This window comes from Pseudorasbora parva, chromosome 4 (genome assembly GCF_024679245.1).
Source record: "Pseudorasbora parva isolate DD20220531a chromosome 4, ASM2467924v1, whole genome shotgun sequence".
Taxonomy (NCBI): domain Eukaryota; kingdom Metazoa; phylum Chordata; class Actinopteri; order Cypriniformes; family Gobionidae; genus Pseudorasbora; species Pseudorasbora parva.
The window spans coordinates 51,153,514-51,179,720 of NC_090175.1; the positions used below are offsets into that span (position 1 = coordinate 51,153,514).

General features: G+C 37.9%; 1 protein-coding gene across 2 annotated transcripts in view; it reads right to left on the bottom strand.

Moving 5' to 3' along the window:
• Window positions 1–26,207, bottom strand: part of erbb4a (erb-b2 receptor tyrosine kinase 4a) — a 239,765-nt gene that overhangs the window by 111,655 nt on the left and 101,903 nt on the right. The gene's annotated exons all lie outside the window — the stretch shown is intronic.

The following is a 26,207-nucleotide window of genomic DNA, read 5'->3' on the forward strand; positions in this document are numbered from 1 at the left end:
GTAATAAGCAGTTATTGAACCCCGGAGGGCGACTGTTTCTCTACATTACAGCAAGCTATATTACGGCCCGCCGCCTGCAGAGCGGACCACTCCATATTATTGCTGTGGACAAATTACACCCTTCCCAGCTAAATTCATTCACTGTCACAGTTAGGTAGTCCCGGAGGACGCGGCGGTGCCATGGTGTATACAAAGCGAAGATTTAGACCTCTGCTGGACAAATGGTGAATAGATTACCTTATTGAATATGCCACCTCTACAGGTGAGAAAACCATCTGGCGAGGAGAACAATGTGCTGTCCGGTACCATGTTTCTCACAAATAGAGGTCTCCTCTGTGCTGGAGTTAATTTGTTTCTGAGAAAGCACACTAGAGAGGGAAATGTAAGACGTCAATCTTTTTTTCCACCCTTTGCTTCTACTTTTTTTTTTTTTTGCTCTCTCACACATAAAAGTACCTTAATTTGTCCCACTTTCCAATGGGGTTTAACACACAGAACACAGATGGCATGCAGTGAGATTAAAAGTGCAGATAACTGAAGTACTGACACCCAACCTCTTTTGTCTTAGATTGACTTCACTGATCGTAAATAGTTATTATAGATATGAAATCCCTTTTTTGCCTAATGGCAATTGTTAGAGTTTTTATACACTTTATTTTTGAGATATAAAGTCATTTAATGTGAGAAATAGTCACTTGTGACATATGATGTAAAAATTGTGAGATTCATAATCCATTGTGAGAAATTGTCCCTCTGAATCAGACTAAACTCTAGTCGGACAAGCCAGACCCACATCAAGATGTTTGGTCTGGAAACTCACCATAGACAGGGCTCAATCTGAGGGGCGGGATAAACGGTTGTCTTTCAAACTCCCTCTGCACACGATAGGATAGCGCTACACCAACCAGAGCAACGAAGGTGAAGCAGAGCTCACTGACTGATTAAACATTCGCCATATCTGGTCGGCTTAACTACGAACACATCTTCCCTTTTTAAGAATGACTTCAGTGCCGCTCTTTGTTCTTTTCTCAGAGAAAATCTTAACTCCAAGTCTTCCAGAGTCGCGGTCAGAGCTGATTCGAAAGACCGCCGCCGTTCGCCAGTTTCTGTGTTAACTAGAAGCACGCAAACGCAACTCGGCCGTCATCATTATGGCCCCGCCCGCCGACTCTATACATGATGTGATTGGGCCATCCAGATTTTGAGGAACACAGCTCAGAATGGTATTGAGAGTTCCTAGACACTTGCGGGCAAATTAAATTTGCTGCCGCTAGGGTGGGTCTAGATTTCTAGGCTAACTAAACTCCAGAATTCGGTTGTACATTTTAATATGGATATTAATGCTATCTGTAATACATTGTTGGTTCTGTTCTGTTTATCCTATCATCTTTAACGATAGTGGTCCTGATAGATATACAATTAAAATAAAAACTGAAAGGATACAATTATTTTGAGCTGCTTAAAAATCCATAAATACTATAATAACATAATAATAATAAAAAATAATAATAAAAAATCTGCTGTGGATCACATTTAAAATAGTCATTTTATTTACATTTACATTTACATTTAATCATTTAGCAGACGCTTTTATCCAAAGCGACTTACAAAAAAGGGGAGAGCAATAGAAGCAACGAAACAAACAAGGCCAACAACCTGTAAGAGCTGTAAGAAGTCTCAATTAATTAGCACAGTACACAAGTTTATATATATATATATATATATATATATATATATATATATATATATATATATATATATATATATATATATATATATATATATATATATATAGCCATCTACAATAGCCACCTACAACAAAAACTCACGTACTCAAAATACCGAACACTGGATTTTGATAGCCATGATAACTTTTTTATCATTCATTTATCTTAATTATTCCTAAAGTTACCTGAAAACTAGTGTGAAACTTTGTTTTATATACTTGCCAAAGCCAATTTTCACACATGGAAACTGCGAGAATTGCCTTTATACATGCCTTTCTACAGCATGGTACAGAATTCACTCAGTAAGGCCTCAACAATCTTGGCGTTCAACTTATAGCGCTTTGAGTATTTACTTTACTATGGCTTAGAGGCAAAAAGTGTTTCAAATGAAACGTTCAATATAAGGCTGACTGATGTGCTCAAAATCGAAGAATGAAAAATGAGAAAGTGTCCTTTTGCTCCCTGCCCACACTGACCCAATAATCCATGATCGTTTCTGACACTAAGGGATTCCTTTCCAAACTTCAATGGCGTTTGTCGACAGAAACTGAGCCTTTAGCTTTAGAGAACTGAAAAGCCCACATTAGAACTTTAGGATATGGGATCCAGGCAGGATCAATTGAATGATGGATCACAACATTAGCACCCATCCCCCTATTTCACACACTCATCATTTTTGACTCGGTAAACCCCAATCTTATGGGGCGCTGATGTGCAACAAATCTGTTCATCACATTTGCTTCAATAAGACATCTGTACTTTTCAGGTCTCCCAAAAGTTTAGGCGCCTTTCGTGTTTTCATCCAGCTTAGTCATGTTTTCATTGCAATTATGAACAACTTATAACTTGAATTTTTCACAGTTTGAACCAAGCGTGCTGCATAATCCTGAAAAGTGAAGCCAAAATTCCTCGATCGCCCCTTGCTTTCCAAAGAGGGTTTCTGTCATTTTAGGTAGTTTTTAATCATGCTGCCTGTGGTTAGTTCCAGTGTTCTTTTTTTCCAGTTAAGAGTGGTTTTAGTAAGTTATTTGAATCTATAAAACCAGGGTGTGACGTCATGATTGACAGTTTCTCTGAGCTTATTGTCAATGAGGTAACAACTGTTCAATTTCCTGGATTTTTGGGAGGAGATACCGTAAATAAGATTCCGTAAATATTACCAACATAATGAGTTGCTCTACAGTAAACTGTACTAACTGTACTGTAAACTAAGATTCTGTGAGAGTTTTGATATCGCGGCTCTACTTCCTGCTCTCTACTGAGCAGACGCAGGTCTCAAATCAGTGCAAGTTCTCTAGTCAGACATTGGCGTCTTCACTTTTATACAACGGAAGACAGTAAATAGGTGTCATCCACCTTTTTTACAGTCTGTGGTTTGAACCATTCTCTGAAATGACTCTTTCTGCAGGTTACATTGTTACAATAGTAGGTGATGACAATTGACTGTCAAAATGAGTGAGTCATTCATTCATTCAACAAATTTACTCAAAAACACTGATTCCTTCTGAGTTGTACCTAAGTGAGCCACTGAAAGTTTCATTCAACAAATTTCAAAAGTAAAAAAAACGGTGTAAATATAGCTATTACACATCTGTTTATCACATTTGCTTGAATGAAATGCCGACCTAGGACAAGCTATAGGACTGTGCAAGCTTTGGGGGGTGTTGTTGGACTCCATACTCCATCTGTGCTTTGACCATCTTCCTGAATTCAATCTGGATGTACTATTTCACAAAAACCCTTTTTGCTCAAATTTCATGAACCCTTTGTGAAAATGATCATGAATCATTGGCTGGCAACTTTTTTTTTTTCAAAAACACTGGTGGGAAAAGTGTTATTCTTTTAAATATTTAATGTAGTTAGTGTTTTACATTTTATTGAGTGCCAGACCTACTATTAATGTAGTTATGCTAAATGTCTAAATATGTTCAAAGAATTTAGCCATTTGATGAGTGTCATCTCTGCAACAAAATATCACCCTCAATCCAAGTATGAGAGAACAGGCTGCTTTTCCAGAATGATGGCAACCGCTTAACGGCTCAGAGCTCGGCCAATGAAATCGCAGCAGTCCCTCATCCATCATTAGCTGACGGGGTCAAAGTAAGCCGCCCTCTCCTCATGCTAAAAACTCCAGTCTGCCCTGAATCATCATTCTCTATCACAAACCTTAATTTATGCCATTGATTAAACCAATATCAGTGAGTGACACCAACCCCATTTGGCTAAAAGGACATCTACAATGATCTTGGACACGGTTTTCTCTTCATGCTGAGAAAATCATATAGCATAATTATTAAGATTTTACTTTAAGGTGATTTATTTCTCTTTTTTTCTCCATCTCATTAAAATATTTATATTCTTAATTATCCAAATATAACTATAAGTCAGAAATTTATAGGTTAGATATCAAAACAAGAATTGAGATCCACCTCTGAGATACAAGAAATATGAGGAGTTTGCTGCCTTTTTAATGAGATGAACTTCCGTTCTTACATTCTGAATCAATAATAATTTGCTTAAACGGCAAAAAGAAAGGTGTAAATAGCAAAAATATGACATGAAGTGGACATTACACGATGCGGTCAGCCAATATATAATCAGGTGACTATACATCAGATTCATGCAGTAATCCATATTCTTATTAAGAGTCACAGTTGCTGAATGTAATATAGTAGAAGTCATATCTCAGGTGGACGGCTATTGTAGGAGGTCACTGGAGCGTGGAGACCATGTTGGGAGTGGAATTATGTTCCTAATCCATCAAACTTGGGATCTACCGACGGCATTTTGCTTCTGGTATGAAGTATATGAAGCAACAAATCTACAAAGAAGCGTAGGGAGGTATGGTAGTGTTGCGCATGACAGGGAGCATTCGGTTGAGTAATGTGATGGAAATTGATGTTTGTAATAGATATAATCATGCATCTGCATTCCAGGCTTCCGAATGTAATGTGTTCCCATTCCAGTTAGGCTGTTCATATCAAAATTGACCATAATATCCCCAGCGATGAGCAGGCAGTTTGATGGTTTCCTCTTGGAAATGAACTCTGTCAAGTGCAATAACATGAATCAGCATGTGAAACGCGGAAAGAAGACATGTCCCCAGCTCTCATATTTTGGAATTGTAGATGCAATTGCAGCCCTGAGTTTTTATAACAATGTGTCAAAGAACAAGTTCAAATATATCTAGACGTTCATTAAATACATTATGTTTCATACATATACATAATATGCTTTTCAGAAATATACAAAATCTGTAGTCTACTAGTCCAGGCCTGCAAAACGCAGGTTACAGAAACATTTTTCCTTTGTGTTGTTTCTGTACAGATGACAACGTTTTCAAAATGATCCCCGTTCACACGGATCCACGAAAACTAAAAATGTATTATGCAATGTCACGTTGTAAAGAAACAGACCTATATACTGAACATGCAATACACATGACGCCATTGGTTTTACTAATTCACATTTTTATTTATTTTATTTTTTGTTTTTTGTTTTAATTTTTGGGGGATTTACAATTCTTAATTCATAACACGGATGATATATAAGGATTACTCAATTCAATTTGATAGGGGGAGGCTTTGTGTGTGCTGAAAATTTTTTTTAAACATTTAGCTTCAGCTCATTATAAAACTCACATGTCAGAACACACGACATTGTTTTTGAAATCAGGGTTTTGCTGTCCAATTCAATCCTAGACAAAATCGGCATAATGGGTAAAAATCATGTTTTGCTTTCTACTTTCTTTCTTTCTTTCTGATGTAAAAAAAGACTGACAAAATCTCTCTCTCTCTCTCTCTCTCTCTCTCTCTCTCTCTCTCTCTCTCTCTCTCTCTCTCTCTCTCTCTCTCTCTCTCTCTCTCTCTCTCTCTCTCTCTCTCTCTCTCTCTCTCTCTCTCTCTCTGAAATGAAAGACAATGTGGTCCAGTATTACTTAGTTTGGACCCCATTGCACTGACTTGCAAAGGTGAATCAATAAATACAGTATTTTCGAAACTACTAGACTATAGGGTCAAGCAAACTATGCATCTAATCCCATTTGTATTCAAGAAAATCTGAGATCAAACTACCTGGGCTGCATTTCCAGATAACATTGTCTCTTAGCACGCTACAAAGACTCTAAAGGTTTAACTTAACTGAAGGTTTACCATTTCTAGGTGTATTGCCCGAACTATACCTTAGGAGGTTGCTTAAGGTAAACCTTCTTAAGTGCGATGTTAGCGGGGGCTGTCTGTGCGGCGGTGCTGAATTGGCTTATATCGATGACTCAAGAATCGATTATTTATTCTATGCAGGGGCTGTTGAAAAAAAAATTATGTTCTTTATAAAAGAAGCACTTCATAAATAGTTGAACTTTCATTTATCATACAAAAAATAGTAATTTAAATTATTAGAATATATTCTCCCATAGTGTCTTGATTTACTCCACAACCAGGGATGATTGCCCATGCAGCAGATGCATCACATTATTGTGTAAATAACACATGTATTTTATTAGATGGCCTACTCAATAAAAATGCAACACGGAAAACATATAATCAGCTGCTACTATGGCGGAGAAAAAAGAAAGAAAGAAAGAAGAGAGCTGCCAGCACACTTCTGGGCTAAGGGGGTAGCTCCGTCCAGTTCATCTCGACAAAGTTGGTCCAACAAGATCTAAAAGCTGCTGAATTTTCTGTTGTGGCAGGTGAAATTTATTTTGAATAGCAGGGGACTAAGGGGACTTGCCATGGGACTAAAGTTTTCTCGTATGAAATAGTGCACATATACTAAAGGGCTCCGCGGACGGCGCCGTCTTTGACTTAGCACAATATTCGCTGTCTCGCTGACGTAGTTTGACCAAGCTCCCCTCCACAATCATTCCCTTTAAATAGGCTTCTACGCCTCTCCTGTCTAATGGTTTGCCAGCGGATGTACCTTTGGATAATATAATTAAAACATTAACAACCATTAGTGTAATGACAATTTTAATCCTTGCATACAAAAAAAAAAAAAAAAAAAAAAAAAATTTAACTAGCCTAATTGAACACTGGATGTACATTACAACTATTATATTCATATAGACTGACATGTAGAGAAGCTTTTTGCACAGTGGTGGCCACTAGAGGAATTAACTATTGGACCACTCTTAGTTATACCTTATAACAGTCTGTTAATAGTGATGAGGTATAGCTAAGAGTGGTCCAGACCAACCTTACGAAAGTATGACTTACAGAAGGTATTCTTAACTAAGATTGTTTCGGGAAATACATATTAACATTAAGGGATACCTTAAGGTACAACTTAAGAATGACGCAGTGTTAACAAGGTTTCGGGAAATCCAGCCATGGAAGTGTAGCTGAAGACATACTGTACAAATAACACATATTCAGTGATGCAAGATGCTCATCACTCTGACTGAAGAGAGATATTATAGATTACCAGGAAAAAAAAAATGTAATTGAGACTACAATACTGTCGGAAAGAGCTATAATACTGTATCTCAATGCAGGAGGGATGTTCACATGACTGTGGGTTCATAGCTGCACACAGAGTGTAATTTTCCAAAAGTGTAATTTGGAAGCATGAATTTTAATAATGTGATCAAGTGTAATCAGCCAACGTGCATATACTTCACATCGTGAGAAATAAAGTTCAGATATGCACTGGTAAGCCCTGACCATATCGCCTAGTGTCAAACTGCTATTTGATAACGGGAAGGAAAAAAAAACACAAATGACAAAGACATTGACATTCTAGATAAAGGTAATTATGAAAAAGGACATTATGACCTGAAATAAGCAACTGGGTTCTCTATGATTTTCACCTAAAGCAGCGGTTCCAAACTCATTTGGGTGCATAAAACATAATTATATGTTTTATTCAAACATAATAATAACCAATAATGGGGCAAAACAAAATTGAGCTAAGAATATTAACCAAAAGGTAATATTGATAATAAACTTCTCAATGCTCTTCACTGAAAATTAACACAAAAGTATACTTAAATTACAGACCTGCTTATGATATATATATGAGAAAAAAAATGTGTGAGGAAAAAAGAGTGATGTAATTGCTGGCTTCCACAGAAATTACATAACCCCCACCTCATATCATAGATGCATGGGTTGGCTTTTGTAAGCAGCCATGGAGAAAAACAACAGTGGGGTTCCTGTGGCGTGCTGTGGGTGAAGAAGAACAGTGACATGTTTGTGTTTTTGCATGTGTCATTTGTGGCATTAGTACTGGCACATGCCTTTGTGCGTTGAATCAAAGAAGACTGTTTGTGTACATCTTGATACTCTGTCCAGTGTATGTTCAACTCACATCTTGCAAAGCATCATATGTATATAGAGGAACATACTTGTATTAATTCAAATGACTGCATTATTGCAATTGCAATAATGAAACCAAGGAATATTACACTTCTAAACTGATGCGTGCTCACCACTGCTTTAAATGTGATTACATCTCTTATTGCAAAACTCAGTGAAACAATTTTCTTTTTAACATTACGTTTTGCAGTATCCTGAATCCACTATCCAATATTAGATTATCATATATCAGACTCCAAAAACAATAGGTAAAATTAGATATATTGCAAGATGTAAGATATACTGGTAAAATTCAACCTTACACAAAAGAGCCGGAGCCAAAGGAAGCAACTCAGTCAGCATGCTGACAAAATATGTTCATGTCCAGATGGTTTCATCCGTAAAAACCAGACCGCTTGCTTGAATTGGAGTGACTTTAACATTCATTACTGCAGGCAATTTTGCCAGATATGATGTAACCTTGACTCTTGAATGGGACACAGGTCTGGCTCGTGAAAATGAGCTCATATGTGAACAACAGGAATTGAACTCATTACATATGCACATTGAATATTCTAAGTAAGGTTTTAACCTCTGTAGATGGTTAACTTTCAACTCTGATGCTAAATAATTCACACTTTTGGATCATGCATTATCTACTCAATAAAGGCACATGCTAATAAATGCATTAAGCTTTTAAAGATTCAAGACAGGGCATGTGCAAGAGTTCCATTTGTCTTGCAGGATCATTTGAGAACATTTGTGTTTATTTATTATGCTTTTGTGTAATATGTAAGCTATTTTTCATGAAACTATTTTATTTGATGTGCTGCGTTTCACATCTGGAATCTTAAAGCAGAGGAACTTTTGAAAAAATATTACTTTATATATATATACAATACATACATATATATATATACACTATATACTGTATATATATATATATATATATATATATATATATATATATATATATATATATATATATATATATACAGTATATAGTATATACAAGACAATCTCCTGAACTCCAAACTGAATGTCAGAATGGGAAAGAAAGGGGATTTAAGCAATTTTGAGTGTGGCATGGTTGTTGGTGTCAGATGGGCCGGTCTGAGTATTTCACAATCTGCTCAGTTACTGGGATTTTCACGTACAACCATGTCTAGGGTTTACAAAGAATGGTGTGAAAAGGGAAAAACATCCAGTATGCAGCAGTCCTGTGGGCGAAAATTGCTTGTTGATGCTAGAGGTCAGAGGAGAATGGGCCGACTGATTCAAGCTGATAGAAGAGCAACTTTGACTGAAATAACCACTCATTACAACCGAGGTATGCAGCAAAGCATTTGTGAAGCCAAAACACGCACAACCTTGAGGCGAATGGGCTTCAACTGCAGAAGACCCCACCGGGTACCACTCATCTCTACTACAAATATGAAAAAGAGGCTACAATTTGCACAATCTCACCAAAATTGGACAGTTGAAGACAGAATCAGAATCAGAATTTGGCATAAACAGAATGAGAACATGGATCCATCATGCCCTGTTACCACTGTGCAAGCTGCTGGTGGTGGTGGTGGTGTAATGGTGTGGATGTTTTCTTGGCACACTTTAGGCCCCTTAGTTTCAGTTGGGCATCATTTAAATGCCAAGGCCTACCTGAGCATTGTTTCTGACATTGTCCATCCCTTTATGTCCACCATGTATCCATCCTCTGATGGCTACTTCCAGCAGGATAATGCACCATGTCAAAAAGCTCAAATCATTTCAAATTGGTTTCTTGAACATGACAATGAGTTCAGTGTACTAAAATGGCCCCCACAGTCACCAGATCTCAACCCAATAGAACATCTTTGGTATGTGGTGGAATGGGAGCTTCGTGCCCTGGATGTACATCCCACAAATCTCCATCAACTGCAAGATGCTGTCCTATCAATATGGGCCAACATTTCTAAAAATTGCTTTCAGCACCTTGTTGAATCAATACCACATAAAATCAAGGCAGTTCTGAAGGTGAAAGGGGTAAACACAGTATTAGTGTGGTGTTCCTAATAATCCTTTAGGTGAGTGTATGTATGAATATACACACACTCACCTATGCGTGCGTGCGTGCGTGCGTGCGTGCGTGCGTGCGTGCGTGCATGCGTGCGTGCGTGCGTGCGTGCGTGCGTGCGTGGCCTGGTAATCCCTACGTTATGAGGACAAAATGTCCCCACAAAGATGGCAATATCCGAAATCCTTGTCCTTGTGGGGACATTTTTAGGTCCCCATGAGGAAAACATCTTATAAATCACACAGAAGGAGTTTTTTTGAGAAAGTAAAAATGCAGAATGTTTCCTGTGATGGGTAGGTTTAGGGGCAGGGGCAGTGTAAGGGGAAAGGATGTACAGTTTGTACAGTACTGAATCAACACTGAACTGACTTCAGCTGAACAATAATTAAAATGCATAGATTTCCAGTTATTACTGATTTGAAACAATCTGTAGAGTATAAAGTGCTATGTAAATAAAGGTGAGTTGACTTTCTCCTGAATAATTCAGTTTAGATTGACTTGATTGGGTGCATGATTCAGTGATTCATTTATAAAGGCATCACTTGTTTAGTTCCTGAATAAATGAGTGCCATTGAACAAAACTGTGAATGAATAATTGAGTCACTCACTCACTGCTAAAGACAGTCAATAGTTATGTTCCTGAATTAATCAATCTTTGAGAACTAATCGGTTGAGCGAATGATTCAAAGGCTGAACCCACTAAACTCCCAATCACGATTCCCTACTTTAGTCCACTAATACAGTTAATACAGTTTTAATACTATCACAGAATGAAAACGAGTGAGCCAATTACGACAGCCATTGAGCATAGATCCGCTGTAAACTCGTTATTGCGGTGAGATGTGGGATGGAATGAGAGCGCTCGATAACGTCCACTATGGTTCTGGACATGACTAAAAATGGCTTCCCCAAAATAAGGCCCTATTCAACGGTATCGGTGGCTGAATTAATTTTGGATTCAGCCAAAGGTTCACACATAAACTATTGCATCTCTAGTACACGAAAAACAGCCGAGCATATATTCGAAAATATTCATCAAACAGTAGGCGAAAAGTACATGGATGACATATTCCTTCTGGCGCGATCCTAATGTGTGCATTCAATGGACACTTTACTATCCCATGAGGCCAAGGGAGATGATTTTGTGAATGACAGAGACACAACTGATGCGGTCGGTCACGTGGAAGTGGCAACATAGATGTAGACTGACAAAATTTCATTTCATTTATACTACACATATTCATACTACATAGAACATCCTTGAAATGCATCTAGTCACTTGTTTCATTTTAAATCAAATACGTTACAGTATGCAATTTTGGATGCATCTAGTCACTTGTTTCATTCCAGTCACTTGTCACCACCTGTCGGTGCTTAGATTTAACTGCAGAAAAAGTCACTGATAAATCCTCTCCACTAACAGACAGTCTGAAACGCAAAAATACAGAATAGTGGAATGATATAAAACCTGTCGCAGTTTGGACTGCATATCAGCATGTCGGAGATGTTAAGCATGAATTATTTGGGTTGTCTCTCTCTGTCAGCTGTATTCAGCACTGTGTGTGACATGCAGAGCAGACAGCTGTAATAGTAGGTGGGATTCTTTATGCAACAACCTAAGGAGGAGTGTGACAGATGAGTCACCAAGCGAGCGTGTCTGTGCCCTTCTTAAGAGGGAATATGCTAATAACATCGCTATTTACATAATGTTAAAGGAACTGTTCAACAACAACAATAAAAAAAAAAAAACTAAAGAGCCATCATTTTACTCAACCTCATGTTGTTTCAAAATTTTAAGGAGCTATTCTTATTTGAGCTTAAAAAAGACCCATAAAAGTGGTGGTATGATTCATGCTCTATATTCCAAGTCTACTGAATCGTCACTTCCGATGAGCTTTTAACAACAGAGTCTGGATCATGAGTCTGTGAGTTGAGCTTGGGTTAGGTAGATTCATAAATGAATAATTTTAACAGGTGTTGTGAACTGGATCAATGATTCATTGGCATAACTTGACTCAAAAGAGTGATTCTTTACACATCAGATATTGCTACCTCTCTCACGAACACGCCAAGGAGAAATATGATGGATGTTAAGATTTTCAAAATGGACAAATCTTATATGTATATATATATATATATATAATATTCAAGACAGGGCATGTGCAAGAGTTCCATTTGTCTTGCAGGATCATTTGAGAACATTTCTGTTTATTTATTATGCTTTTGTGTAATATGTAAGCTATTTTTCATGAAACTATTTTATTTGATGTGCTGCGTTTCACATCTGGCATCTTAAAGCAGAGGAACTTTTGAAAAAAATATTACTTTTTATATATACAATACATACATATATATACACTATATACTGTATATATATATATATATATATATATATATATATATATATATATATATATATATATATATATATAATATTCGTATGTGTGTGTACTTATATAATTTACATTATATTATATAATTGTTCTTAAATCTTAAATATACTGTATACATGTGTGTGTGTGTATTTATATATACATAATTATACACAGTACACACACACACACACACACACACACACGCACATACATTATGTACACAAAAACGTTTATTTTGGATGCGATTAATCGCAATTAATTGACGTTTCAATGTTAAAGGGTCATGAATTGAGAAATCAACTTTTCATTCAGCCTTTAATATATAAAAGTTCATTGAGATATAAGAATATCCTGTAAGTTCCGCAGCTGAAAACTTCTTTATTAGTCAAAGAAAAGCTTTGGTTGACACCAGGCCCGGGGCTTTCAAAGCCCAACATTCTGGGGCTATGTGTTTACCAGACGGGCTACCAAAACATATAACTGACCTCCCGGCAGGCTATCTTAAATAGTAAAATAACATTCCTTTCTCTATGCGTGTTGTTCACTCTCTTGACTTGATATCTGAAGGTAAAATACAAGTTTTGGTCATGCTGATTTGTCTGACTCTGCAGTGAGGCTTGTGTGTGCATGCGTGTTAGTGATGGTTATATTCACTGATCAGACGGGCCAAGTAATTAAAAATTACACTCCAATTAATTGCGGGTGGATGAGAGATAAATCGTGTTTGCTTGATAAAGACATTTGCTGTTTTCCCACACACTTTCAAAAAAAAAAAAAATTCCTTGTGTGTACTCACAGGGGAGCCTGTATGAAATGCAAAGCTTATCCAATCATAGTAATGGCAGTTTACTTATAAGTCTTCAGTGCGGCACGCCCATAAAAACCAAGCGTTCCAGGAGAGAGGCTAAAAAAACAAATGTAGAAATTAGCCTATTACTCATTCATTCATATGATGTTTTTGAATGTAAAAACCATGCAGACGTCATAAACTGACCTCAGACAACAGTCTAAAAAAATAGAAAAAGCCAGTCCATGATTCCCTGCTTTAAGTCTTAATTTTTTCCAGAGCTGCATATATTAGTGCAAATAGCAATAGATGCTATTTAGACCAAGTGAAAATAGCGGTAGATTATATTTACTAAGAAAAAATAGTGATATATTATATTTACACCATATAAAAGTGGCAGCTCTTTGCCATATAAATAGTAATTACATGTAATGTATCATTTATTTTGACAGATACAAACTATTTGCACCTCAGTATTGTTGTACACTAACAGAATGCCATAATAGCATTGTAAATTATTATTTTTATTTAAATTATTTAATGAAATGCTGCCTTAAAGGGACAATAAAACCTATCCATAACCCTACACAATAAATGCTTTTATTATAATTATCAAAAATTTAGTTTGGCACTTTATTTCTACATTTAGAATATGTTCTTAATTTTTATTACAAATAAATGCCTTTCCAATGTGATTTGTGATGAGAAAAGAGAGCAAGCTTTGCAAAAGGAGGATTCGAAGTTATGCTGATCGTGACAAAACAGTGATCTATTAGCAATGCATACACTTTACTGATTGCACCACTGAGGATGTTGAACTATTTTATTTATCTATTTATTTATTTGGCACAGCCAGGCATTGTTAGGCAGAGCTAGTGCGAAAATAGCACTTGCCATAGAGGCACGCTATTTGCACTTGGGGTGAATGGACACTCCGATATATGTATGGCGCAAGGGTGGGGCAACCTGTCACCAGTAACAAAAGAACCATCCAATAATCCAATAAAAAAATGATTATAATAATTCAAGTGGTGTCCTACATTTTCTCTTGTTCGAGAAGCTTTTTCACTCCCGATATGGAAAAAAGATGACTTACGTTTCATGCCAACTTTAAAAGATGTGGAATACAATGGACTGTTATGTGGCCTTTGTGCTTTAAAATGACACAAGGGTGAGAAAATAACAGAAGTTTATATTTTGGGTTAGTGTTTCTTTAACAGTCTATTTTCCACTCTTTGGCACACATGGCCAGTCTGCCTCTCATTAACCAAGAGCTGGAGACAGGTGTGCTGGAAACCTTTAGTATCCTCAGTCTCTTTATATCTCTGTTCCATAAACACATACACATGCATCCTCGCTGACTAACACAGACGACGAGAGTCGCTGTCAGAAAAGATTGGGAGCCAGCGCTGGGCCATTCATCACCCTGCTCTGGTGTTCCTGTCTACTCTACTAACAGCCGTACACAAGGGCCTGTCTCCAACTACTTGAGTTTCCATAGAAAGCATGCACTGGAGACTGCACCATTAATCCTAAACAATCACTCGGGCTGGAACCACTTGATACATCTGAGTGAGCCAGCAATTCACAGCTGCTTTCTCTTTTATACAGTCTTGTTCAAAATAATAGCAGTACAATGTGACTAACCAGAATAATCAAGGTTTTTAGTATATTTTTTATTGCTACGTGGCAAACAAGTTACCAGTAGGTTCAGTAGATTGTCAGAAAACAAACAAGACCCAGCATTCATGATATGCACGCTCTTAAGGCTGTGCAATTGGGCAATTAGTTGAAAGGGGTGTGTTCAAAAAAATAGCAGTGTCTACCTTTGACTGTACAAACTCAAAACTATTTTGTACAAACTTGTTTTTTTCTGGGATTTAGCAATCCTGTGAATCACTAAACTAATATTTAGTTGTATGACCACAGTTTTTTAAAACTGCTTGACATCTGTGTGGCATGGAGTCAACCAACTTGTGGCACCTCTCAGCTGTTATTCCACTCCATGATTATTTAACAACATTCCACAATTCATTCACAGTTCTTGGTTTTGCTTCAGAAACAGCATTTTTGATATCACCCCACAAGTTCTTAATTGGATTAAGGTCTGGAGATTGGGCTGGCCACTCCATAACATTAATTTTGTTGGTTTGGAACCAAGACTTTGCCCGTTTACTAGTGTGTTTTGGGTCATTGTCTTGTTGAAACAACCATTTCAAGGGCATGTCCTCTTCAGCATAGGGAAACATGACCTCTTCAAGTATTTTAACATATGCAAACTGATCCATGATCCCTGGTATGCGATAAATAGGCCCAACACCATAGTAGGAGAAAGATGCCCATATCATGATGCTTGCACCTCCATGCTTCACTGTCTTCACTGTGTACTGTGGCTTGAATTCAGAGTTTGGGGGTCGTCTCACAAACTGCCTGTGGCCCTTGGACCCAAAAAGAACAATTTTACTCTCATCAGTCCACAAAATGTTCCTCCATTTCTCTTTAGGCCAGTTGATGTGTTCTTTGGCAAATTGTAACCTCTTCTGCACATGCCTTTTTTTTAACAGAGGGACTTTGCGGGGGATTCTTGAAAATAGATTAGCTTCACACAGACGTCTTCTAACTGTCACAGTACTTACAGGTAACTCCAGACTGTCTTTGATCATCCTGGAGGTGATCATTGGCTGAGCCTTTGCCATTCTGGTTATTCTTCTATCCATTTTGATGGTTGTCTTCCGTTTTCTTCCACGTCTCTCTGGTTTTGCTCTCCATTTTAAGGCATTGGAGATCATTTTAGCTGAACAGCCTATCATTTTTTGCACCTCTTTATAGGTTCTCCCCTCTCTAATCAACTTTTTAATCAAAGTACGCTGTTCTTCTGAACAATGTCTTGAACGACCCATTTTCCTCAGCTTTCAAATGCATGTTCAACAAGTGTTGGCTTCATCCTTAAATAGGGGCCACCTGATTCACACCTGTTTCTTCACAAAATTGATGACCTCAGTGATTGAATGCCACACTGCTATTTTTTTGAACACACCCCTTTCAACTAATTCAACTAATTGCCCAATTGCACAGCCTTAAGAGCGTGCATATCATGAATGCTGGGTCTCATTTGTTTTCTGAGAATCTACTGAACCTACTGGTAACTTGTTTGCCACGTAGCAATAAAAAAATATACGAAAAACCTTGATTATTCTGGTTAGTCACATTGTACTGCTATTATTTTGAACAAGACTGTATATATATAAACCACATCCCTGCTTGCATAATTCTATTTTACACCTCACAAAATTACTTTGACATTTGCAAAAATGCTTCCAGAGTAGATCTGGGGATTAGTGTCATAAAATGTATTTTTACATTATAAGACAGTACTCTGTAAACCCGAAGTTAAAGAGCTATTCTCCCTCGTTTGACTCTTAAAAAAATGACTCATTGCTGAAACCCCATGTATTTAAAGGACAACTCCGGGGAATTTTTAAGTTTATCTTGATCGTTATACCTTTGTGAGTACAGCCTATAGAAGAAAAAAAGAACCGGATTGGTGCTTGCAATGCAAATTATTACAGTTAATGCCCAGAGCCCCCACTCAGCTAAAACGGCAGCTTTGGGGGCATAAACGTACAGGGTGTCTTTGTGCCTCTTAACAGACACAAAATGCAATTAAAATGTATGTCCAACATGAACAGGGCCCTTACATGACAACGACTGCGTTTAGCCACTTAGCCATTGTTTACATTCATCTAAATAGTGTTTTAGACGGCTAGCTGTATCTTGCGCTGAAGTTCCGTGGGAACGCAAAAAGTCCAGTTGGGAAGAGCATTGTGTGTGTAAAGCATGATTATTTTATTACTGCACATCTTTCCTCAAGCCGTGTGTGCCCAAAGGGAATGATAAATAAAGTTACATTACCTCCACAGTGGTTGCACCCGTCTTTACCCACGGAATGGCATTTTTCTTCAACCAGCCAGATGTGTTGTGTCTGTGTAAGTTAGTCAAGTGTTCGCTGCAAATTTTCGTATTCTGTTGCCACAATTCGGAAAGGCACAAAGGTGAACCATTTCTTCTTTACTTGTGAGCCCGATCGGATCATCACTCTAGTTATGTCCGGTTCACGAACAAATCTTTCTTTTTAACCGGTTCTTTTTAGTGAACCGGGCGAACCAGTTCAACAAATCGGACTGAATCTTTTTTAATGGATCGCATCTGAAATTAGCGCTGATCCCACAAGTTACTTTAGTTGCTCACTTTCTGGCATGAGTGACAGTCCCTCAGAATAGAAATAAACTAATGTCTTGAATTACATGTTGTAACTCACGAGCAGCTGATACTGAGCATGCTCGTGTAACTGAACGTGGTTCTCGGATCAGGAGTACAGAATCGAAAACCGTTTCTTTCGGACACAATCAATACTGATAACTGATGAGCCGATGAGCAGAGCCTCTTTACACACATGACCCTCTTCCCAACTGGACTATTTGCCTTTTTTCCGGCAGCAATGGCGTTCCCACGGGACTTCAGTGCGAGACTACAGCTAGCCATCTAAAACAGGTGAATTAAACAATGTCTAAGGGGCTAAACGCATCTTGCTGTCATGTAACGGACCTGTTCTTGTTGGACAGACATTTTAATTGCATTTTATGTCTGTTAAGAGGCACAAAGACACCCTTTACGATTATGCCCCTATAACTGCCGTCTTAGCTGTGGGGGCTCTGGGCATTAACTGTACCAGCTCGGTGTTGCAATAGAATGGAATGGAATGGAATGGAAGGGTAGGGTAGGGTAGGGTAGGGTAGGGTAGGGTAGGGTAGGGTAGGGTAGGGTAGGGTAGGGTAGGGTAGGGTAGGGTAGGGTAGGGTAGGGTAGGGTAGGGTAGGGTAGGGTAGGGTAGGGTAGGGTAGGGTAGGATGTTAGTGGTTTCTGAGACCAGTTACCCCTCATCCAGTATGAGCAATAGTACGTCTAGCAACATTAATTACTTAGATTTAAATAACACTAGTTAATTTACCTGAGTAAATATTCTGTGCAATATTGTGAAATATTACAGATGTTTACACACATGATTAAGGATCTGACTGCAGAGCGTATCCTAATTATTGGTTCTGTTACTCACTCATTCACTCTTGGGTTCCTCTGTTCATCTACGCTCACCCATGACTGACAGCAACTTTGTCATTGCGGCACAATGGTGGCATCGTGGGACAAAATCACACACTAGTACTGTCACATAGAGAAGAGAGAGAGAGTGAAACTGTTTAATGGCTGCCCCCTCCAAAACTGACTGACCCTTTAAAGGGCTTCAAACCTCTGTGGACGAAAAGAAGGCCGGACAAAGAAAGGATGTTTTATAAGGGCAATAATCGGGGAAAAAGGAAAAGCTGATGAAAATGAAAAGAAATAGACCTAACCGCAGGGTTTGGCAGAGGTTTTCTGAAGCTGGGAACTTGAAATGACTTCAATGGAGTTGATGCAATGTGCAACATCATATGATGGAAACCTTTAACAGAAAAAAAAGTAATTGTTCTTCGAATAACTTTAGTGACAAAAAGGTAAATATGTAAGGAATAATTGATGATGGGATGTTAAATTATACAAGAAATAATTTGAGATTGTATTCGACGCAAAGCGGAGTGGCCTTTATACCTTGGGTGTGAGAAATGTCACGTAGCTTAAACTGTGTACTGATAAAATCGACAAAACCTTGCTAACAGCACGTTTCTGAGCGAGTGTTTGTACTAAACTGTGTGTTTACTATTTTTATTTGCTTGGAAGTTATTTGGAACTGTAATGTGGCCAAGACCTGTGTTTCCCTGAAAATAACTGCACATATTTCTAACCAATCAGATTCAACCATTCAGCCGCCCCGTAATATAAAATTAAATCGAAATTTAGAAAGAAAAAAAAGTAAAAAAAAACTACTAAATAAACTACTTTACTAAATCTAAAGTATACAAACAAAATTAATGTTCTGTATATTTGTAAATATTTCAATATTAAAAATAAAGTGTTATGCATATATATATATATATATATATATATATATATATATATATATATATATATATATATATATATATATATATATATATATATATATATATATAGTTTAAATTACTATAGGAATATATTTAAGTACATAATGGGGACGGTCACAGATTACTGCAACTTTGTGGTTAACACATTTTTTTCCAAATTGTTAATTGGCCTATTAGCGTTTCATCACATAAGTTTATTCTAGTAAGTTTGTAAAAAGTAAGCAACACAGTTGCCCAGTTTCCCACTGAAGCATTTTTGTCCCTTGACAGTCTATTAATTTCTCGTGTCATTATAATATCAGGAAATTGGCTCATTCGAGTCTCAATTTTTCCTCTTTAAAGACTTAGCTTAAGTGGTATGAATAAAAACAGCTTCTTTCAATTATGTTTTCCAGGTAAAGTCAGCAAGAAAGAATAATTGCACTGGGTGTTGTGGCTCCCAGAGATGGATTACAAGCTCACGGCAGAGCTGTCAGATGCTCCATAGGGGATTTGAGGGGGAAAGCGGGTGTCTCTGGGTGAGTGTGTACTTGTTTATGTGCGGTGGAGTGGTGGTAGCAGAGTTGGTTTCTGCTGATTAAAGGCTTGACAGCTGTCCACACATTTTCTGTGGCCATGCAGCTGAATCTAGGGACTATGACACCTGTCAGTATGTACGAGCCTAGTTCAAGAGCACAATGATCGCAATAGTGAAGCAAATAGTTTAGTATCTGTCCAAAGCATTCATAAAGTTGACACTCAAGTATAAAGGTTTGGGCAATACAGATGGTCTTCCTTCTGCATATTCATCAAACTAAAATGTAAAGACCTCATAAAATAGTTTGAAGCAAATGTATTCCATGTGTTGACATTTAAAAAAATAAACTGAAATTCAAACAAATGTTTAATGTTTTAATATTTTACTAGACAAATTCAAACTTTAATATTGACTTGATAAAAGCTTGTTTAAAAGGTTTGGATGGATGGATGGATGGATGGATGGATGGATGGATGGATGGATGGATGGATGGATGGATGGATGGATGGATGGAAAGGTGCAAACGTTCTCAAGTAATCAACATTCTCATTCTAGAGAGAATTTTAATTTCAGAGATCTGTACTGTATACACTCACCTAAAGGATTATTAGGAACACCACACTAATACTGTGTTTGACCCCCTTTTGCCTTCAGAACTGCCTTAATTCTACGTGGCATTGATTCAACAAGGTGCTGAAAGCATTCTTTAGAAATGTTGGCCCATATTGATAGAAAAGCATCTCACAGTTGATGGAAATTTATGGGATGCACATCCAGGGCACGGAGCTCCCATTCCACCACATCCCAAAGATGCTCTATTGGGTTGAGATCTGGTGACTGTGGGGGCCATTTTAGTACCGTGAACTCCTTGTCATGTTCAAGAAACCAATTTGAAATGATTCAAGCTTTGTGACATGGTGCATTATCCTGCTGGAAGTAGCCATCAGAGGATGGGTACATGGTGGACATAAAGGGATGGACATGGTCAGAAACAATGCTCAGGTAGGCAGTGGCATTTAAACAATGCCCAATTGGCACTAAGGGCCCTAAAGTGTGCCAAGAAAACATCCCCCACACCATTACACCACCACCACCACCAGCAGCTTGCACAGTGGTAACAAGGCATGATGGATCCATGTTCTCATTCTGTTTATGCCATATTCTGATTCTGATTCTGTCTTCAACTGTCCAATTTTTGTGAGATTGTGCAAATTGTAGCCTCTTTTTCATATTTGTAGTAGAGATGAGTGGTACCCGGTGGGGTCTTCTGCAGTTGAAGCCCATTCGCCTCAAGGTTGTGCGTGTTTTGGCTTCACAAATGCTTTGCTGCATACCTCGGTTGTAATGAGTGGTTATTTCAGTCAAAGTTGCTCTTCTATCAGCTTGAATCAGTCTGCCCATTCTCCTCTGACCTCTAGCATCAACAAGGCATTTTCACCCACAGGACTGCCGCATATTGGATGTTTTTCCCTTTTCACACTATTCTTTGTAAACCCTAGAAATGGTTGTGCGTGAAAATCCCAGTAACTGAGCAGATTGTTAAATACTTAGACTGGCTCGTCTGACACCAACAACCATACCACGCTCAAAATTGCTTAAATCCCCTTTCTTTCCCATTCTGATATTCAGTTTGGGGTTCAGGAGATTGTCTTGACCAGGACCACATCCCTAAATGCATTGAAGCAACTGCCATGTGATTGGTTGATTAGATAATTGCATTAATGAGAAATTGAAGAGGTGTTCCTAGTGATCCTTTAGGTGAGTGAATATGTGTATTGTGGTTCATTTTCCTAGACGAAAAATGTATTTTAAACTTTAAAACTATGAAACTGCTAAAGGTTGATTTTGTACGCTGTGTACTAGCATAAAGATGGACTTGAAGGTAACAGAAATGGACTAAAAGCCCCTTCAAAAAAAAAAACACCCATTCTAATTTTAATGGAGACTTTAAAGGTCAAGCTCAGAATAAAAGATGTCTACATTACTTTGTAGTTTGGGTTTGAGAAGGTCTGGCTAGAGAACAGATTCTGCCTATATTATCTAAGCTCTCATGCATAAACAACAACAACAAATTAACATACACCAAACTCAACTTAAGGCCAGTGTTTTTCAGAGTAAAAAAACTCTGAACTTTGTCCTGGGTAATGCCACCTGTTCCAGATGTGGCCCTGACAGATGTTTGCATGCATTAAACTGTCATAAGAATTGTTTCTGCACTACCTCTCGAGATTTTGTGTCATCATGTGTTTGTATTTCCCTCCATGCCATATGTGGGTAATTTTGTTGCACATCTGTAATCTTATTTTAAAATAGCATATGTCAAGGTCCAATGGCTTTTTATGCCTAGAATCCGAGATCTTCTAACAAACACAAACACATTGAGTAATACATGAATTGTATTACATGAATTGTATTTCAAAGAGCCTTGTCAGTCCCTTACAGAAAATGAAACATCCCATCTAAAACTTTCCACAGTCAGAATCAATTACACATCATGTCACAAAACACATTACCATTCCGTTCTGATATTTCCCTGTGTCTCTATGCTTGAGGATTCAGAGAACTGGATGGATATTGTATAATGGATATTCTGAGGGCCATCATCCATTATGCTGTGTGGGGAATGGAGGTGATGCCTGAAGTGTGAGTTCAGATGAGTTTTTCTTGCCAGTTCAAAGTTGAGGTGCAAAGAGCATTTAATGTTGTTGTTGCATGCATGCCTTTTTTTCTTTCTTTTTTTATGCAACACATTTGCAAACCCCCAAAATGTATTTTTGTTTAGCCAAATTTGAGCTAAAGGTCAAATATGCTGTCATATTTAATTAGTTATTTGCTTTGGGGGATTTAAGTGTGTCGCCATTTAAATAAAATGGAGCTGATCTTGCATGTCTAGAAAATAGCTGCCTGAGGGTGTTACAAAGATGCAATCTCAAAGACTACTTTTTTAAACAGGCACAATATTTGCCCTTTATTGAACTTTCCAAGATGCCAAATCTGGTTGATTTTCATGCTGAACCCATTGGAACCATTATACTGAGCATACCAGTCATTTTATAGGCAAACGTTTGTTACTTTCTGGTAAACACAAAGCAGTAATGATAGTCTGACAAGCCAGACCCACATCAAGATGTTTGGTCTGGAAACTCACCATTGGCAGGACTCAATTTGAGGGGCGGGATAAACGGTTGTCTTTCAAACTCCCTCTGCACGCGATAGGATAGCGCTACAGCCAACCAGAGCAACGTGAAGCTAGTTGACAGATTAAACATTCGCCGTATCCGGTCGGCAAAACTCCGAACACATCATCCCTTTTTAAGAATGACTTCAGTGCCGTTCTTTGTTCTTTTCTCAGAGAAAAGCTTAACTCCAAGTCTTCCAGAGTCGCGGTCAAAGCTGATTCGAAAGACCGCCGTTCGCCAGCCTCTGTGTTTACTAGAAGCACGCAATCGCAACTTGCGTTCTACTAGTAAACACATAATTATGTTAAGCCCCGCCCACCAACTCTATACACCATGTGATTGGTCTAACCAGAATTTGGCTTTTACAGCTCAGAAGTGTATTGAAAGTTGTTAGATTAGATTAAATTTACTGCCGCTAGGGTGCGTCTAGATTTATAGGCTACAGTAATGATGCACCGATAATGTTTTTTCATGGCCAATTACAACTGTTGATTTTTTTTTGCAAGCAAATGGGTCAGTTTCAGCATGAGCATTTGTTTTTTTTTTTTTATGTTTTTTTTTTTTTTGTTTATTATTAGTAGAATTTAAATTAGATATATATTAGATCTAAAGCAAAAACAGTCTGACTTTAGTTTTGTGAAGCTGGCTATCGCTGTATACAAAGCAGTGCTGTGCTTACAAACATTACTTCAGTACTCATTTACAAGGCCAATTCACACTGCACCGACAGACGCAGACCATCAGCGACAGTCACCAGCTTACAGCACATCACTTCTCAGATGATCTAACAGTGATTCAGCATGTACAATAGGTGAAAGCAAGCTCCGACAGATGCCAACAGACTAGATGTCTGCTACCTGACCCTTTATATATATATATATATATATATATATATATATATATATATATATATATATATATATATATATATATATATATATGTATATATATATATATATATATATATATATATATATATATATATATATATATATATAGATTTGTGTGAAGTCTACTGTATTGCGGCCAAAAGAGCGCACAAGAGCAGCAGCAGATACTATAGGCTAGTATGTATATTAACAGAACAGTTTTGCACATGTTTCACTCCTGCTCATGTGTGCACTCTTTTGGTCACAACACAGCAGACAGAACCTACTTTAATTATGAGTGCGATAAGGCAAAGAAATCCTGAGTGAACACTTATTACAGTGCCAATGATGCAGGGAATGCTGCATTTGAACTAGTAGAATGTGTTGCAGTGCCGCTTTCCCTGCATCCTTTTATTAGTAACTGCATCATGTTTTTTTTGTTTTTTTTTTATCTTGGGCCCTATCATACACCTGGCACCAAACATTTTTTACAGTTAACATTCTTAAGTCCTGTGCCACATTGTTTAAATAGCTAATTAATTTTCACCCATCGGTGCACCCATGAGCCTGTGATATATGGACCAGGAATGGGCAAACTCTGTTCTGGAGGGCTACTGCCCTGCAGAGTTTAATTCCAACCCTAATCAAACACACCTGAACCAGCTAATAAATGCCTTCAGGATTACTAGAAGGCTACAGGCAGGTGCGTTTGATCAGGGTTGGCGCTAAACTCTGCAGGGCAGTGGCCTTCCAGAACAGAGTTTGCACATCCTTGTGATAGATAAATGAGTGAAAACTCAACGCGTTCATAAATCAGACAGCTGCGTTTTTCTCACGTCTCACAGAAATCAGTTTTGTCAAAAGTAGGCTGCTATCAACAAAAACACTACATCACACACATTTATTTCTATTTGATATGTGCATTTAAATATTTAAATCATTGTATGATATGATAAATGAATGAATGCAAACTATATGAATGGAATGAAGTGCAACAGCAAGTCAAATAACCTTGCCGCCTCTTTGCATCTTTCTGAATTATACACATTTTCTAACACTCAGAGCCCTATCATACACCCGGCACAAAGTGTTTTTTGCAAGTTTTAGCCCCAAGCAGTTATTTTCACATCCAACTCCACATTGTTTAAACAGCAAATGTCTGAAAACGAGGAGTGTTCAGGTGCATTGTTGGCGTGTTACTATTTTGAGGCAACTGAAAATGACTGCAAAAAACCTGGTCTAAAGTCAATAGTGCAGCATATTTTTCATTTTTTTATTTAAAGGGCACATTAGTAATGTGCACCTATACACTGTCTCCAATTGAACATTTTCTAGTGACTGATCACATTTACATTTTTCAGCTGGCCGAATTGAAATTCTGTGAATTTATGTAATTTAATTCACAGAAATTAATTCCGGCCAACTGAAAAATTTAGAGGCTGAAGAAACACTGTTATTTTCATCCAACTTGTATGTCCGATTTCTTCAGCCTTCCTAGGGACGGGGGAGTTAGGGATCAATGGGTAAAATTTAAATCTCGCTCTCGGTGCTGCACATTTTCACGGACGAAAATGGTCCCTGCAGAGTACGATCACATATATGATTAGAACGTTCCGTGATCAACTGCCAAATTCAAAAATGTAAATCTGATTTAGCTGACTGGCGCTGAGCCAGAGACTGAGTGAGTGAGAGACTGAATTGAGCTCAGTGTCTTTTAATGTTTATTTTAGGTTTCATATACTTCAAATTACATTACACAAACACAAAAATGTCACATATATCAGGAGAAGTGGATGATCGTACGTTGTAAATCTAGCATGCCCCATCTCCGTCAGTGTTTGAACATATAACGGTGTCCGGACGCCCACAGCCCATGATAACTTTACCAATCAACTAACACAACCATTTTCGACCCTGTTCCCTCATGAAATGTCACATTACATATATCAGGTGAAGTGGTCTTGTGTTGTAAATCCAGCAGGCTCTGACTCCCTAACAGTGTTGAAAACACATAATGGTGGCGCCCCGCCCCGCCCCGCCCCGCACCGCCACGCCACGCCCCGCCCCACCCCGCCCCGTGCTAACTTGCCGATCATAAAACATGTGAAATGGGCGGTTAGCGAATCAGAACACAGCTGGGCCAGCTAACCAATCTGAGCCATTGCATATTTTTGAGGGACCGGCTTTATAGAACCCGGAAACCATCAGACCGTTTTTTTTTTTTTTTTTTACAAGAAGGGACAGGGCAGTGTAGAATAAAGGTAAAATATATGAAAAAAATGCAATTTAAAAACGAAGCATGAACATGTTACAGTGCACCCCAAAAACACAATCAGGCCTTCGAAAGAATGTGTTTTACTACCCCTTTA